This window comes from Pteronotus mesoamericanus, unplaced genomic scaffold (genome assembly GCF_021234165.1).
Source record: "Pteronotus mesoamericanus isolate MK-2021 breed Mesoamerican mustached bat unplaced genomic scaffold, CSHL_Meso_final contig_1173, whole genome shotgun sequence".
In the NCBI taxonomy this organism is placed as follows: domain Eukaryota; kingdom Metazoa; phylum Chordata; class Mammalia; order Chiroptera; family Mormoopidae; genus Pteronotus; species Pteronotus mesoamericanus.
This window is the reverse complement of record NW_026555032.1, coordinates 328,015-346,774: the sequence shown is the minus strand read 5'-3', so window position 1 is coordinate 346,774 and position 18,760 is coordinate 328,015. Positions and strand designations below refer to the sequence as shown.

The following is an 18,760-nucleotide window of genomic DNA, read 5'->3' as shown; positions in this document are numbered from 1 at the left end:
TTAATGGCAGGCAAGCATCAGCCCCCAGGGCTCCTGACTTCCCAGCTGACTTTTGGTGCTCTGTTCCCAGGAGATTCTTGTCACCCAAGGGGGGCGCAGCTCCTCTACCTCTTCCACAGTCTCTCATCCTCCACAGAAGAAAGGCTGCTGCTTGCTGCCTTGGCCACCTCTTTAACGCCCTCGCTCCTCCTTCACGTGCCTCTCCTCCAACCCTTTGTTTCTTTTTTTGTTTTTACTGTCTCATGGCCTGCGGTTCTCTTATTTCCCAGAAAAATCTGGCCCTTCAAAAAGACAACTAGAAACTGTTGAGCAACTCAGACAAATCACAGGGCAGGAGCAATCTCTGAGCGCCCAGTCCCTCTCTGCATCCTGCTGGTCACTTCTGGTGAGGGGAAAGCTTCCTCACTGTCACCAGAAAGTCTCATTTGCCAACGCTGAGATTCAGTCTTTTTTGGGTGCTCCAAGGCTCAGAATACAGATTCCTCGGGAACCTGGGTGTAGAATGAAGGTCAAGTAACAGCTGTCCATTAAAAGCCAAATCCCAAATTTCCAACCAAACACAACTCTCACCCATCAACTGCTAGCTGTAGGTTTCCAATGGTGGTCTTTGAATGAATGACACATCATTCTTTGTCACCTCTGACTTGATGAATGGAAATCCAGCAGGACTTTAGAGGAGTGGTATTTACAGAACTGCTCTGTTAGGAAATTTTTGCTTTCACACCTCATCTGGCCTAGAAGGTGGCAAGAGAACATGACACAGTGAACAAATAAACCGCGGCATGAGTGCTGTGTGATGTACTAACTCAGCTGTAAGTACCCTGAGCTCAATCTATCTTTGTATGTGCACCTCTGCTGGGTGTGTTCACACATGTGTGTCTGAGGCTCACAGAGCAACAGACACTGATCACAAGCCAGACTGTCCAGTCCTGGGAATGCAACATATTCCAGTGCTGGGATTTCATCTTAACAGCTCATAGTAATGACTATACCACAAAAATCAGCCTTGATAATAAAAGTCATGGATGGAGTACTAAAAACTGGGGTCGTAAATTCCATCTACACCCTTTACTATCAAAGAATTCATTCTATCAATCTATATTGTAACAGCCACTGGCTATGAAGATCTTTGCCCTGGATATGAGATTTTGAGTCTCGCTTTATCTTTCTTGTAAATGCTAAAGCAGACTCATGCTTGGAAAAAAAAAAAAAAAAAAAAGGAAAACTTTTTTAGGAAAAGAAAAATCATCTGTCTTCAAAAAAATTTTTTTTCACATTTTTATATGAAAAAAGATCTCTAGGAGAAGTTTCTCTTGCCAAAGGAAACTTTTATTTAGCCTTAGAGGAATTTCTCTTTGTCTCTTTACCTAGTGCAGAACTTGTCTTCAGAAGGTTCTTCAACATCTGCCTTACCCGTTTATCTGTAAATGAGGCCACCCAATCAAATGCCTCTAATGGAGAACAGGCAGTCTTTGGAATCAGAAACTTGAATTACACACCCAATCTGTACCTTATTAGTAGAGAGATTGTATATCTCCATTTATACCTGTTATTCCAGCATAATCCTTACTACCCCCTTTCACTCTCAAAAGTGTTCAGGTTTGTATAATAAATTATGTGGTCACCTTAAAATTTATGAATCACCACAGACAAGACACTTAACTTCTCCATGACTCAGTTTCACACCTGTTCAATGAAAACAAGGGAACCTATTTTACAATGTTGCCATTAGCATGGAATTAGAGTACTCAAGGCTTGGTTCCCAGGGCTGCCAGTACTCCCCTAAACATAAGCTATGTGCTCCAGACGTCCACTTTGAGGGAAAAAGCACTACCCTGTATGTGCAGTCCTCAGTGTTGATTGCCAGTTTGAAGACAGGATCAGTATCAGTTTTCACTGTGAGACTAGACAGTCTCTAATGTTAATGGGATCGATTGTGTCCAGAAGCTACACAATTAATTCTGCCCCCCGCCTCATCTGACCAAGAGATGAATCATACATGGATATTTAAACACCAATACTCTCGATTTTCTGGGCCTTATTTACTCTCTCCATAAAGGCAGGATTAAGATAAAAATTCAACCAAAACAAACCTCTATGAAAAGCAGACCAAGGGAATATGGCTCAGAATAGGGGGAATGGGTAGGAGATGCTTCAAACTGAATGAAATAATCACCCCTCAGCTAATGAATTAGTAACTTTCTTACTTTCTCAAGCCAAAAAAATTGCCCTTATGAATCCAATGATAGGACAGTCTCTTGAGAAAAGGACTGAGGCACCTGACTTTTAAAAATTAGGCCAATAGTAACCCCCCGCCCCGCATCTTGCACATATATCTGTAACAGCAATCAGCAGCTCAGGAAGCAATAGAATTTTGCTGTTTCCTTTTACAGGGGAGAGAGAGAGAGAGAGAGATACTGTCACTTCATCGATATGCTTGTTAAACCAATGTATGTTCTCTTTAATCTGAAATGAGCAGTAACAATATCACCTAATGGGGCTGCTCCTACAACCTAAGGGAGTGGCTTTTACTCATCAAGAAATTCAATCAATAAACCCATAGGAAAATGGATGTTAAAATTTTGAAATGATTCAATTCTAATCTTCAGCATATCTCCTGAAACAAAGAATGAAAAAAATATTATTCCCATTATTACTGAATACAGTTGTCCAAGGTATTAGCTGAATGAGTGAAGATCCCTCTCTATGCTCAGTGACTAAAGAATTAGGAAATGGTCAGCATTTTCATGCTCTAAATTTAGATGTAGAAGTTGCGAGAGAAAAAAATGCACATGGCAGCACAGCAATGACTCGGTGCATGGAGGACTGCAAGGAGCAGAGCCGTGGGCTATTCTGTGGCAAATTCATTTCCAACCAACAGAAATTTCCAGACATAGAAAAAGGCTAACACCGTTTCCAAAAATCCAGTTACAGCTGCAGCACAGCACCCTCTAGATGGACTCACTGGGGGACAAGGTAAACAGTAGGGTGAAGTACGCACCTAGGGAGCTGTATACCTGCACCTCAAACCCTGGTTTCTGAGAAAGGCCCCTCCACCCACAAGCCATATCGTATAGCAGGCTAAAACCCTGGCAGCCATGCGCACAACATATTTCTTGGACAATGGGGTTCTTCGAGTACTTGTATGTAATGCTGAAACATACAAAGAGAAAAAGAGAAGTTAGTCTGTACATTGGAAATTTCCCTACAGAATGTCTGCGGTTTTTCCCTCTACTTGAAAAACTGAACCAGAAATCTCACTTCTGTTTAGGAGTCAGATAATCAGTATGTTTTGGCTTTAAATACAATACATTATGTACCCTGTACTAATCAACAGTTTTTCAAGGAGAATGTTCTGACAAAGTTGCCTCTTCATGTATAATGAAAAGTAAATGAGTGGATCAAAAACCTGAGGTACATTTACACAATGGAATACTACACAGCAGAAAGGAGCTCCTGTGCTTCGAGACAGCATGGACGGATCTGGAGAGCATTATGCTAAGTGAAATAAGCCAGGCGGTGAAAGACAAATACCATATGATCTCACCTATAAGCGGAACCTAATCAACAAAACAAACAAGCAAGCAAAATATAACCAAAGACATTGAAATAAAGAACAGGCTGACAGTAACCAGAGGGGAGGAGGGAAGGAACAATGGAAAAAAGGGGAAGGGTCATCAAGGAAGGCGTACAAAGGACACATGGACAAAGCCAAAAGGGGGTACGATTGAAGGTAGGGGGTGGGGATGGGTGGAGTGGGAGGGAGTGGTGAGGGGGAAATGGAGACAACTGTATTTGAACAATAATAAAAAATTTGCTTTTTTAAAAAGAAAGAATGAGCCAAGGGTAAATCATGCTCAGTTCTTTGAACAGTTCTAAGACGGAAGTAAGAGAACCAGAGATAAACCCACATCCTTATCTAGGGGAAACATCAAGTCAGGAGGTCAACTCCCAACCAACAGAAGAGACAGTGCAGTGGTGTGGTGTGCGGTGTCAGGAACACTCCAAAATCCTACTCTACGACGGCTGTATCACAGATTGGTGAGGCCTGTGGACTCCTTTTTCGGGGCTTTTTAAATGCACAAAATAAAATACACAGGATGACAGGGGACATCAACTGTAGTTAAATATGGTCATAAAAATATTTTTCAAATTGTGATATAGCACATATGCTTACTTATCAGTGCATTAAGTAACAGTATCTTGCAGCAGGTGTAATAAACACCAAAATTTCAAAGTCATAATGATTCCTGATATTTCAAGATATCTGTTAGCCACTACGATGTGATATGAAAATATCGAATTTCTACTGGTGACAGAGTCACAGACAACGACTCTGTGACTAACATTACTGTGCTTTGTCATCAACATTCAAAGGTTAAGAAATTGCTCAATTTTTATTAGGAGTTAGTGAAAATCAAGGTGTAATATTTTCTCGTGCAAGCTCACAGATCCCCTTGAAGCCCTAAAAAGTGGTCCATGTGAAACTCATGTGATGATATGACTTTATCCCCTGCTCCTGTGGCTTTTCCAAATGATGAAGAGACCTACAGCCTGGACCCTGGCCGTGAGGCACATATACGGGAGGGGGAAGGGTCTGCAGTATGGGGCCAATATCTCTGTTTCTTTTTTTCTCAGTCATCTGCACCCAATGCATGAGCCAGTTTTTTATTTTTTAAATAGTTAGTGTTAACATTGTTTAAATCAGCTGGATCATTGAGCTAGGAGGAAATTAAAAGTCACTTCCCCTAGCACCATGTTCTAAACTCTTATCAGCCCCAAAGCCCCGAGCTCATAAGCAAATTTTAATACTCTTTTATATCTGAAATCATATTCTTAGAAGAACTTCCTAAACACAATTTCAAACATATATATTTATTGCCCTAAGAGTAACATCAATGAGAATAAAAGGAAAATAATATGAAACAAAACTAAGACACATTTAAATATACAATTCAGTTCACTGGCCAAGACTAATCTAGAAGGTATGATGAGGTCATTAGGTGCTTGTACTTCAATGTGAAATCGAACAGCGGGCCAGGTGTCAATGAGGACTGACACAGGTGATGTGGTGATGCCATGGGCGGTGTGATTTTTCAAAATGACAATCACCTCTTGGCAAATTTCCCAAGAAAACAAAGCACTTTCTTCATTGACTGAAAAAGTCAATGCTTACTTAAAACATGTGAGTTAGATAATGAGCAGGTTTTCTTTTTTCATCCACGATCATCTCACAGTGGAACATAAGCATGCATCTTGGGGTATAAAACTATTGTAGCCATCACAGATGGTTAGCGTCACTGGTGCCCACCCAATAAATGCTAGTAGCACCCTTCAATTACTGACAACCAAAACCGCTCCACAAATTTCTAAAATGCCCCCACAAGACTACCGGAACGAGCCAAAATCCATATTTCACTTCCCACGCTCTGCCCACCTCTGGGTGATATATCAAGCCGGACCACTGAAGGGACACTCCCCAGGAAACTGGACGCGGCATTAGAGGAGCAAGACCAGTCTTCCTGGGCGGCTTTCCCAGTATAAAGTAACCTTCCCCACAGTTCCACCCTTGGAACAAGAAAAGCAGGGGGCAGGGAGGAGGAGGAGGCACCCAGGCAGATGGAAGCAGAAAGGAAGCCAAGGGGGCTCCTCCAGCTCCCAGTGTCCTCACCCCAGGCTGCAGGCAGCTCCTGACTCCTGCTCCCATAGTCCTAACGTGAATCTTCAACGTTTGTTTGAAGCAAGTTCTGGCAGTTTCTGGTGCAAGCACCCAGAAGAGTCCTTACTAATTATAGGCATAGGAACCACCTACAGAGATGGCCACCCACCTAAACTGAGTGGGGCAGTTAACATCAAAAATGCTCAGGAAAACCTGTTCTAATGCAAAGTACTTACCTTATTGGGGGACCATTTTTCAGATTGTACCTAAATTCTTCATGCTATATTTGAAGCCCTTTTATTTTCATTCCTTTCGAACTACCAATAAATTAAAGAGCCAGTGACCATTCTTTACCTGGCATTTCAGATTCTATCTAGAAAGATGTATCTATATCATTCTGAAGCCTTTTCTGCCTCAGCTCCCTTTCATTAATCTCATTAGCCACAACACTTAAATAATAATGTCCTTTGTCGACAGGCTTGGAAAATTTAAGTAGTAGAGAACTTTGGCCTTTAAGGGCCCAATTAGGTCTGAGTGAAAAAAAATACGAATTTTTTCCAAAGTCTTTCCAACACCGGATCACCATGATTTTAATGTCTCTAAATCTTACTATGCTCAGAAATAATACCACCTTATTCAGAAATGGGGTAATAAGGACCAGTTGCCAGGCCAGTGTTATAAAAGAAGCCAAGATCACTGTCTCTCTACCTCTTCCACTAATGGACCCATTATATCACAAAAAAAAGACACTGCTGGAATCTAATGAATAAATAACTAGCACTTGAATGGAATTTGGTCCATGTTAATTCCAGCTAGTTTCCACAAGACAGCTTCATTTAAATTAGGAAAAAAAAAAATGGTGGGGAGGGGGAACAGAGGTAGTGCTACTTAAAATGAAACATTTTAGAATTGCTTGAAAAGTCTCCTATATAAGCCAATCAGGTATAATGTTAAATAGCAAAAACTTAATTGTCAGTAGGAAAAGGGTTAGTTTCACATCTGCCAGATTTACTTAATGTAATTTCCACAGGAATATCAAAAAAAAACTAAAGGTCACTCAGTCTTCTAAATGGAGGGTTCCAACTAACTGATGGGTTATGAGATCAATTCAGTGCCAGGGTCAGAAAACTTTCTTCAAGTGCCGGGGAGTGAGTACTCTAGGCTTGTAGGCCAGATTAGCTCCACCACTTCTACGCCACTCTGCTGCTGCAACTTGAAGGCAGCCATGAAGAATACTAACAAATGGGAACAAGTAGCTCTGTTCTGATAAAACTTTATTTACAAAATGGGTAACAGGCCATAGCGGCAACTCCTGACCAGCATTTTTTTAAGTAAATAAAATAGAATAGAAAACATTAGAGGACATCAGAGGCAGAAGGGTAGGTATTTTTTTCATGAACTTTTCTTGCGTATATATGAGTTCTGTCAATTGCCTACTTCAGGTTGGGGGTCAAGAGCGACCGTATTAGAAATAATAAATAGCTTCAGAAGGGAAAACAAGTCTGCCTCTGACTGAGACTGTTAAGAATTTACAGGCCTTTCATGTTAAGAAAAAAAAAGGGAGGAGTAGGCATAACAGCAAGTTATTGAGACTTAAGTATAATCTTAAAAGAATATTAAAAAACATTAAATTTTAAAAAAAAATATTTAGTTACATGTAGTCCAAAATGATCTTCAAAAGGACACCAAAATATTTCTTATGCTATTTAAATATCTGACAAGATGTGTATCAGCAACTGCTGTATAACAACCTTTCCCAGAACTCAGTGGCTTAAAACAATCACCATGGAATATCCACGGATAATTATGGATAACTCTACAGATCAGCTGGGTGGTTCTGGTGATCTGGCTTGACATGTTCAGGAGACTTTGAACAAATAATGCCTAAGGGCAGGGCTGGCTGGTGAAGGGCAGCCTCGGGGGACACAGCCTGGCTCCTCCCCAAGTGTCTCTCAGACCTCTCCATTGGGCTAGTCTCATGGCGGTGGCTCTGTTCTCACGGTGGCAGCAGGGACCTATGTGAGCAGCCCTGATGTGTAAAAGGCTGCCAGAAACACCTAGACTCTTCTAAACTCTGTTTACATAGCGTATGTTAACATCTCACTAGGCCTCATGGCCAATCCCAGTGGCAGGCGAGGAAAAGGAAAGTTCAAGAGTTATAAAGTAAAAGGTGTGGAGCGGGGGAGGCCATCGTTCAAGGCCATTAGTGGACTCAGTCTACCACAGACAATACTTATCTTTTGTCATCACCTTGGCAGAAGCAGAGTTTTACATTATTTTAAAACTTCCCTTTGCCTTTCTCATTTTGTTTTCTCCAGTATCACTTCTGAGGCAGGAAGGCAGAGTGAAATGAACTGGGCTTCAGAATCAATGAGATCCATGCATGTAGCCTGACTACACCACTTCTGGCTACGTGACCCTGGGCAAGTTTCCTTTGCACCTCAGTTTCCTCACTGTCCTAGCAGGACTGCTGACAGTTACATAAGCTGGAACAGGTAAACATGTGTATGTAGCTCAGTGTCTAGCCACAGCTGAACACAAACCTTAGATACTGTGTTTTGTAAATGGTTTATTTGAATATACAGTTGGACCTCCATCTCCAGTGACTTTAAATCTATGGATTCTACCAACTGCAAACCAAAAACAATTTTTTTAGATCCCAGAAAGTTCCAAAAAAACAAACCATGAACTTGCCACATGCCAAGCACAACTGAATCCATGCTAATGATGTGATATGTAGGCACACCCTGCTGTAGCCAGTATGCTGATATAGGTTATATGCAAATAGTAGCCCATATTATATCAGGGATTGGAGCTTCCAAGAATTTTGGTATCCAAGGGTGATACTGGATGCAACCCCCAGCAGACACTAAGGTACAACTGAATTTAAAAATATGAACAACAAGGAAATAGGCAAATTTCCTGTGACAGTAAAGTTCTTTGATGGAAAGGAACAGTTCCTTTACATATAGAGTAGAAAACCATTTCTTTGCAAAAAGTTTCGAGAACTGTGGTAAACAGGTAAGTGGCCCCCAAAGTTGTTCAGTTCTGAAACCATGGAACCTGTGAATATGTTACCTTACAGGACAGATGTGATTAGGTTAAAGAGTTTGAGATGAGGAGAGTATCCTGGGTTATCTGGGTGGGCCCAATCTAATCACACAGATCCTTAAAATCAGAGAATCTTTTTTTAGAATGTAATATTTCTTATATTTCTGTAAACTTATACCTTCATTTATTTAAGTAACTTACTGTTTCATTTATACCCTGGCTATAAATATCCTTTCAAATCAATTCACATTCTTATGTCTATCTGATTTTAGTCTTTCAGATGAATGTACTATAATGTTTGTATGTATAAATTCTATGAACAAACAGGGCTTTTGTAAATTATGCATTTATTGTAGTTACCATTGTTTAATTTTTTTAATAACAAGCCAGGACAGAAAAGAAAAAAAAAAAAATCAGAACCTTTCCCAGCTGTGGTCAGAGCACCAATCTGATGGCAGATGGACAAGGACTCAGCTCCCCATCGCTGTTTTTGACGCTGGAGGAAGGGGCACAGCCTATGAATGGACGTGGTCTCCCGAAGCTGGAAAAGGCGAGGAAACAGATTCTCCCCTGGACCTTCCAAAAGGAAGAGATACCATGATCTTAGCCAGTGAGGCCCATGCTAGACCTCTGACCTACGAAATTATAAACCAATATGTTCGTGTTGCTTTAAGCCACTAAGTCTGTGGTTATTTGTGATAGCAATAAGAGAACGACTACATAATTTTGAATCTTTATACTAAGGACTGATGCTGAGGAAATAAAAAAGTCTCTCTTGAAGCCACTAGACTGAAAGAAACAAGTCTGGAATCTGGAGAACACTAACCAGGAGCAGCATGAAAAACGGAAAGCTGTATCTGATTCCAGTTATAGTGGCAATTAGACAAAAGGCATTATGAAGGAATAAGCAACTCATGATTGTGAAAAAACCTCACTGCAGTCTATAGAAAGTACAATAAAATCATTACCCATACAATGTCCGAGCATGTACTAGGGGGAAAGCCATATTAACAAAATCCTCCCACAGAAACTTTGTAGAGCCTTCATTTAACTGATGGCTACTCCAACTCTGATCACTCCTACTTCTTTCCATAGATAATACGACAATAAGGTAATAAGCCCTAGTAGTACATGAAAATGGATACACACATATGCACACTCACACACACTCAGTCATTCACTAACACACAAAGTCCCAATTTGTTTGGCTTCATGAGCTCATGAATTATGCCCATGGTGAAGGGAGAAAAGATAGAATGTCTACAAAAAGGTCCACTGATTTTAAAAACAGAACTCTAAACAGATACCACCAAACAGGACCTCAAGATTGGGAACACACCTAACAATATTGTTGAAGGACAGATTACAGAAGCTAGAGCAGATGAGTACACTGAGCTCAGCCGAGAGGGAAACTAGTAGAATCCCACAGTTGTAGGAAACGCTGAGATGCCTCATTCGGCAGAAGAGAAACCGGCATCACACAACACTGAACGGACCTCCATGAAGAGAGCTAGCCTGCTGCAGAGAGGCCCCTCCTGCCACAGTCCGAGCTTACCTTCAGTAAATGCCACGCTGCCCAGCTGATCACGTGACTGAAGGGTCAGGTCCTGTACAAGGCAATAGAGCTTGTAGTTGTGCCTACTAGAGCTCTATACTCCTTTCTGAGAAACCCTGGGGGATAGATGTTTTTATTTTTATTTTGAAAATTTTTGAAGATTTTATTTATTTATTTTTAGAAAGAGGGGAAGGAAGGGAGAAAGACAGGGAGAGAAACACTGATCACCTGCCTTTGGCAAACACCCTGACCTAACCTGCAACCCAGGCATGTGCCCTGACTGGAAACCTGCAACCTTTCGCTTTGCAGGACAACACCCAATCAACTGTGCAGCACCAGTCAGGGCTAGATGTCTTTTATAAGCAACCTGGGGGTGGGGGGAAAAAAAACCTTAACCTTCCCTCTCTGGAGCTCACTGGACGTCAGAAGAGCAGATAAGGAACAGTGAACTTATAGAAGAAAGTTGTTAACATTTACTCAAGAGAATTACATTTGTGTGTACTATATATAATGTACAATGAAGGATTATCCACAGAACAGTGCCATCTTTATATCTAGCAAGGATAATAGTTAGAAATCACAAGAGGGAACGAGGGGGAAATGTACCATTCTTAGTCACTGGAGCTGAGAACTTTGTTAAGGAGGGAAGGCCATCCCGATGGACTAGGGTGGGGGGTTGCTTGAAGCTGTGTTGGCAAAGTTCTCACAGAGGACTGGGAACTCCTCAGATGGTGAACATTATTTCTGCGGAGGTGGGAGAAGGAAAGTGCCCCTTCCTCTCCAAATCCCCACTTGGTGCTGCCTCTAACCCTGGTGGCTCTGAACAATTACAGGAGACAGGGTGATGGAAGTACACCAAACTGAAATACAACACTAAGAAAACAGAAAGATCATGCTCATCATGAGGCAGAGAGATTGCTTTTCTAAAGATATATGAGAGGAAGAACTGATCATTTAGAAAACTCCCCATTGGCATGAACACTAGTAAATAAAAAATTGGGCTTGAAGAAAAAAAGTAGCTTTGAGGAGACAGATAAGCAGTTTCCGCAGTGATAAAGGCCTGTAAACAGATCTGGGTGCAGCCCCTGGCCGTGTAAACACTTAGCCACTGCCCCAGGACGTGTGCACACAACCACAGCACCCCTGAGCCTGCTGTCTTCCACTCTGAGCCTCCACATCCCAAGGGGAAAAAATGGCTTCACTAGGGGAAGTAGGTTATTTCTTGACTGAGAAGTCAGGAGCAAGACTTTTTATTCCTAATCATTCAAAAATAAACATCCCAAAAGATAGCAATATTGGAGGGCTGATTCTTCTCAGGTAAGCATTTGACCTATTATAGAGTCTACCAGCAAAGGCAAAAACAACTTGAGTTTTTCCTGAATATTTTTTCTTTTCAAGAAGGGAATTTTATTTCCTTATTCTACACCCCCTTTGCTACATATATTGGATTATACAACATTAGGACTGAACAGAACTTTGGAGAGCTCATTCACTCACTTTACTTTTCAACATAAGAACTAAGGCCCTGACAGGTCATATGGGCTGAATGAATGTGTTCTTCATTTGCGTGCTGACCTATAACTGAACCTAACCCTTCTGTGTGAGCCCTGAGCAGGCCTAGACCTCAAAGTTCCTGAGCAGCTATGGACCTTTATTTATTAACCAGAAACTTTCAGGATCAGAATCAGAATCAGGTGAGAGCACCGATGTGCCTGATATAATCCTGGTCCTACGCAGGGAATAAAATGACAGGAAACAGCACTCCTTGTATTCCCAACAGGAAAATTCCACAAAATGGTAAGATCCTAGTGATCAGAGAAACATTTCACATTCAGCAATCTTTCTAGGATTCCATGTACACTATGGGATTGTCCTCACCAGCTCTTTACTGGAATTGTTAAGAAATAGCCTTCACAGACAACAGCCAATAGAGTGGTGATTGGGGGTAGTGGATGGGGCGGGGGAAGTAAGTACAGGGAATTAAATGGTGAGGGACTGAAAGACTTGACTTGGGGTGATGAGCACACAATTCAGTGTACAGATGATTTGCAGAATTGTGCACCTGAAACCTGTATAATTTTGTTAACCAGTATCACCCCAATAAATTAAATAAAAAGAGGAAGAAAAAAAAAAGCAATAGCCTGCCAACTCTGCCAGGTAACCCATGCACCTAAAGAGTAGAAATCAATGCTGAGAGGGGCCCCGACCCCTAAAACAGACAGAGATGGAGAAAGAGAAAATAAGAATTTCAAAGTGAAATGTCTAGTCCATCCCACACTACATTCTTAAGACGTCAAACTCAAAAGGTGGCATAAAAAAGGGAAGATGTCACTAAAGGCACAACAGTTGCTTAGATGCTCCCACTTGGGAATAGTGAGGGAATCAGGGGACATACCCATTTGCTCCCTACAGGATTCCAAGGTTAAGGGGGATGTGAGTACACAAGAGGATTGGTTCTAGGAGTGGGAGGGGCAAATGCCAAAGGACCTGCACATTGTCCTCCTGGATCCACGTCACAAACAGGGCAGGCAGGTATCTGTTATCGTTTGTTATCTATTGTTCCTGTGGGACCAAAGGTCATTATTGAGACCCAGCTTTCCCACTGCTGCCTGCTGGTGAGACCTGGAGCCTGGTTTCTATCTCTGTGCTCCTCCTTGACCTCAGTTAGATGGATAAGGGTCTGGAGGGATCTTCCTGAAGTCCCTGCCAGCCCCCAAGTGTCTAAGACTTCTCTTGGCTTTGGTTGGAAAGAAGGTGCTGGCTAACGAAGGGTGTTAGTCCAGCTAACATGGGCCCTGGACCCAGACGGCAGGGGTTGGAATCCCCACCCTGCCACTTGCCCTGTGTAACCTTGACCAGGTTTCATAAACTCCTAATGTCTCAGTCTTTCTACGTATAAACTGGGAATGACATTAGTATCTACTTCAGTGTTGCACTGAAGAGTAAATGAAATATAAAAGTAGCGTTTGTGATCATGTCAACTATAGAAAATACATTCTTTTCACCACCATCTCTATTTCTCGCCCACCTGTTCTTGAAATTTCTCCACCAAGACATGCAGTTTCTACACTGATCACCAATACAACACAACACACTCCCAAGGGTGGACTGAGCCATCAAAGAGGTCCACACTATTACAGTAGAAGACTATGCTGTGTAGGATATTTATGAAAAGCATCTGACCAGCATGACAGGACTTATACGTCGTCTCCGCTCAGATCTACAACACTGATCTACAACACTGAGAGGCGCTGAGACAGAAGTAGGTGGGCGACACGCAATTCCCTCAAGGGCCAGCTGGAAAAATCACAGAGGGATGCAAATAAGTGAGGCTGTTTCTATTCTAGGGATAACCTTGAGATACTGTTGCTTTTTAAGGAACAAAATTGCAAACACTGGTAACTCTTACAACTAACAAAGTACTTGGACAATGCCACTCCTGAGTTCAAGGGCAACAGGGTGGAGAAATACTCCTCACCCTCCCTAGAACAACCCCAGCTGGTGCCAAGATCCAGAAGGCCGAAACGCAGGCGTGGCAGTGGGGATGCCAATTTACAGGGAGAACCGCTCCCACCAAATCCAGCCATGAGAGCTTACCAGGTTTGCCTCTCCTGATTTTTGAGACAAAAGAGCCCAGCAGAAAGTACCCTGTTTTCTTTCCAGAAGGTTGTGTATTCAGAAAAGAGAACTGTGGGATTTTGAAGAAACAGAGTGATTCCTTCAAACCCTCTCATGCACACATATAGCCCTCCAAATGTGACAAAGTCCGGGAAGGATGCATTTAATTGTGGCAATGAGAAAACAAATAAATAAATAAAACAGTGCAAGTGGGCAAACACAGCTCCAGTCCCAACTCTTCTAGCTGAAAACACGGTTACAGTACTAAGGCTCCTGGGACCCACCTTGGCAGCTTTCCAAGAGCTATTAGTTTGCATTAACATACTGAAAGAGAAGGTCAGATAAATTAAAAGCGAGGAGGTAATTTTGAAAAAGGACATCTTTATACCCAGCACCAGCACAGAGCGTGGCTCATGGTGGCTGCACACTAAACACTCAACGAGTCCACCTGCAGCCGCCACATGAGTCACTACTACTGTGCTTGGGTTTTTGGTGTTGACATGGGATGGAAGAGAATACAGGGCCATGGCTTAGATTAGAAACTTTTAAGAAGATGTGGAGATCTTTATTCAATTTCAACAGGAATTTAAAAGTATGGCTATATTCTGGCTATTAAAAGGGACTCTATACTTCAAAGCAATTATGAACTTTAAAGGCAGCCTAGTAAAGATTACACTGACAGGTACCAAATTTATGTCTGACCCAAACCTCTCAACTGTCATCCAAGTGGCACTCTCCCCAAATATAAAATGATTTCCTCCCTTTTCTTTTTTTTTAAGTACCTGAGTTCAGGAACACATATACTTACTTTCCCTCAGCCAAAACTATCTGTTAACTGTTCACCTAACACCAGGATCCTTCCCCAAACTTGGACATCCACCGTAACAAACCTCCAAAGACAACACTCCTGACAGCACATGCTTTCCTGAGACCTATGATAACTGCACCAATACAGACTACCACTCCCAACCACCACCCCATTTTCCTAGAGCCAGAAGGCCAAGACACACACGCTGATGGGGATAAAAATGAGCCCCCACTCTCTTGGGAAGGAGCAGAGCAACTACCTGCTCAGATGACCACACGAAGAGACACAAACTTTCCAACCCACGTGTTAGTGATGACTGACTGCTCTTTGCAATTTTCTAAACATCACTGCATGGGGCACGGGTCACTTATCCCCTGCCAAAATCTGAGAGTGGCTCTGCAGTGATTTAGGTCCCAAGACATGTGGAGCATTAGGAAAAGTCATGTCAAGTATCAGAGACCAGATCCTGAGGGGCCACCCTTTTCAGGGAAGCCAAAGGCCTCCCCCTTGGGCTAGGGGCACAGGGGGACTCTGGCACCAAATGCTTTCTTTGGGAAGCCAGCTGGGCAGCAGGCTGGTTGGTTATTTTTAAACTGAAGAAACTGAATGGGAAGGGAGAAATTTTAATTCCTATGATCTCCCGAGGTCCTTTCCAGCTCCAAGATGCTACCAAAGAACACTGCACATGCACATACATATGCCCATCCTTCTTTATAAAAACCTATAGGGATTTGTGACTATATATAAATGAGTACTGTATTCACACTTCCAAACACAAAGCACTTGAAATGCTCACTGCTGAAAGGATTCGAAAGCCCATGAGCAGCTTTGCAGCACTGGCTGAAACACACAGATGCCATTAGCAGATCCGGGCGAGTCCCTCCGCCCTGATGCCATCGCAGTCGGCCTTAAAGCCACCCGGCGCTGCCTGTGGGGGCACAAGCCCTGCACAGCCCCCAACCGGGACTGCAGGCTCCTTTCTCCTAGTGACTCCAGTCACTAGTCTCCCAGACCCAGGAAAGCAGCCTAGGACAAAGGACATGAAAGGACAAGTCTGGTGCCTGGCAAAGCAGCTTCCTTCCCTTCTTCTCCCAGTCCCTAAACAGAGCAAAGGTCACCTCTTCCCCTTCTTCCATGACCTCATTTCTCAGGCCTCTCCATTTCAGGCGGACTACGTGGACATCCAATTGGTAACTGGCGAAAACTTAAAAGATCTCTAGACAGGGGAGCCTTGCTCTCATCCTAACCGCCAAAAAATTCAGGGTGCCTATCTCAGCCCCGAACAGTAACAACAAAAACAATTTCTAGGAGCAAAGGGAGTGGGGGAGGTGGGGGTGAAAATTCAGTTATCAAGAGACATCTGTGATGGTTTCCCCATCATGAAAATCTGTTTTATGATTTTCTCAAATCAAAAACAAGAGAGTTTTGATCCTGGGTCAAGGCTCAGGATGTGAGTGACACAGTGACTAACAAGGGGGGAGGGTGGTGGGTCTCTCAAAGTTATAAACCAACAAAGTGCTGACAAAAAGGGGTGGGGAGGAGCACCAACTTCCCACTTGTTTCTTGAGAATGAGATCCTGCCTCAAACACTTGGATTCAAGTGTTTCCAAGCACAGTGTGGCCATCCCACCCGAACCCCGCACAAACCTCAGCTTTCTCCTCCCGAACTTCACAGCCTCCTAAGTGCCCGTCCTTCTCAGCTGGGCTACCAGAGACAAGTGCAGACAGCAGCGTCCGCCCAGGGGAGGGCCTGACAGTGAGTGCCGGGAGTACCCGGGCCTAGAGTTCGCCCGGGACGTCTCCGAAAACCAGAAGCGTCCCCTGGTTCCCGCATCCCCCAGGCACTGAGCACCCTGTTGGTGCTCCGAAACCAGCTGGACAATGCAATCGGCACCTCTTGCCTCTACCGCGCGGTAGCTCCGAAACCAAGGCTTTGTGTGTGACAGCGAGTGTGTGCGCCAAGGCCCGGTGCTCACACACCCCCTTCCACTCTGCTTACTGCACGGGGTCCGTGCGCGTGGCGAGCGCACCGCGAGTGGGGTCCAACCGGCAGGCAGCCCCACCGCCAGGCCTCTGGCCACAGGGCCTCAGATCTGGCCTGGGGGAGCGGGGGTAGGGGGGAAGCTGTGACATCCACGCCTCTGTTCCCAGCCGCGGGGGCGGCGTAGGAGAGAAGCACTGGGGGCCGAGCATGGGCGATGCAGGGAACAAGGACGCCAAAGGGCGACAGGCGGGCACAGCGGCCCCCCTGCTCGACCACCCCCTACCCCGCGCCACCCCCAACTTCGCGAGCAGTGGGCCGGGAGGGGGCCGGGGCCGCTCGAGACTCGGCAGGAAGTTCCCAGGGCCGCACTGAGCATGCTCTCGGGGAGTGTGTGCGCGGGTGTGGACTCTGCGCTCCCCGTAGCCTCTCTGGCCGGCGGGATCACGGGCCAACGGGCATCTCCAAGGGGTGGAGGGCACCGCCGGATTTCCCTGGTCACCCGGACCAGAGCGCCAGCGCGCCGCATCCCTCTTCCCCTGAGGCCCTTAGCCAGCCTCCGTTCCTCTTTCTACTCACTGGCCGGTGGCTAAGCCCGCCCTGCTCGCCCAGGTCCGGGGAACCTCAGACCGGCCCACACCGCCAGCATGACCCCACCAAAGCTCCTCCGCGGTCTGAGCGCCCATCTGCCATCCACAGCCGCTCGCCTCCAGCCCGCAAAACCGAAGCCTCCTCTGAACGGTCCCTTGAAAAAGCCAACAAACCGCCTCCCCACGGGTCCTGGGGGCCTGCAGCCTTCCCTGAATACGGGCTGCCACGGGCAGGTGGGAGCCTCAAGGCGCGTCCCTGGCTGCACTCCCGGGTCCAGCAGGGAGACCACGGCCGGGGCACCCACGCAGGCAGTGGAGAGGAGGCGCACAAAAGCCCCAGGCTGCGCCACCCTCTGTACTGCCTCTCCGTGCCGGCACCCAGCTCCCTGCGCCCTCCACGGTCCGCTCTGCGTGCATCTTCCCCGGGGGATGGAGAGTTTCGACGCGATCGCCCCGACCCAGTGGTTCTCACCTCCTTGTCGAGCAGCAGCAGCAGCAGCAGACAGAAGAGCCTGACAGTCGCTGTTCCCACGGGGCCCAAGGCGCAACGAGGCAAGGAGTTGCGGCGCCTAGAGCCAGCAGCGCGGCTAACAGGGCTGGATCGTGCCCGGGGCCACCGCGGCTGCCGCGGGAGCCGCAGGGCCGCCGCCGCGCTGGTCGCGGCAGGGACGGTCTGCAAACTCCCAGCTCTGGCGGGGCCGCGCGCGGCGCGTCCACACTCCGCCCGGACGCAGCGGAGGCACTCCTTGGGAGGTCAACCGATCAGGGCTGGAGTCGGTCCGCAATTTCTACCAACCCTCCCTTACCCGATCTCTCCAACTTCTCCCCGCTTCTGGACTCGCGGCTCTGGAAGGCAGCGATTCCGGCCAGGGACGTTCGGCAAACTCCCCGCCCTCCCCGGCGGAGCGCTCAGCCAATTCGGAACGCCCCAGCCTCTTAGGGGCCGTCTACAAACTATCAAACCCCGTTTGAGAGGACTTCTACCAAGTCTACTGTTCAGCAGTCCAAAGGAAGGAGCGAGAGCGAGAGCGAGAGCGAGAGCGAGACAGAGACAGAGAGCGAGAGAGAGACAGAGAGAGAGAGAGAGAGAGAGAGAGAGAGAGAGAGAGAGAGAGAGAGAGAGAGTTCCCGGCCATAAATAATATTCTAACGAGGTCAGGGGCAGTGTGCAAAAGCTGAGATGGCACTGCATCCTCCAGAGTGGTCCAGTCCAGGCCTCTTTAAGCACCAGGGCCCTTTCAGCAGTGAAGCCATGTGAGGGGACACTGAGCTCAACCATCAAATATGCCCTGACCCCTTCTGCCCTCGTTGAATGAGTTACAAGAAGCAGTATGAGTTTCTGCCACTTGGTTTTTGTGACCACAGGCAAGCCACTTAACCATATGAATTTAGCTTCCTTATCTATAGCATAATAAATGTTGCTTCATGAGGTTATTTTGAAGATGAAATAAAATATATGTAAAGTACTTAACAATACCTGGCACATAATAGACACTCA

The 18,760-nt window shown here is 45.3% G+C and overlaps 1 protein-coding gene across 2 annotated transcripts in view; it reads right to left on the bottom strand.

The window, feature by feature from the left end:
* MGAT5 (alpha-1,6-mannosylglycoprotein 6-beta-N-acetylglucosaminyltransferase) overlaps positions 1–18,097 on the bottom strand; it is a 335,177-nt gene extending 317,080 nt beyond the window's left edge. For both annotated transcript variants that reach the window (XM_054581995.1, XM_054582003.1), the window contains exon 1: positions 17,735–18,097. The gene's annotated coding sequence lies outside the window, so the exon portion shown is untranslated. The remainder of the gene's footprint in view (positions 1–17,734) is intronic.
* Between the last annotated feature and the right edge of the window lie 663 nt (positions 18,098–18,760).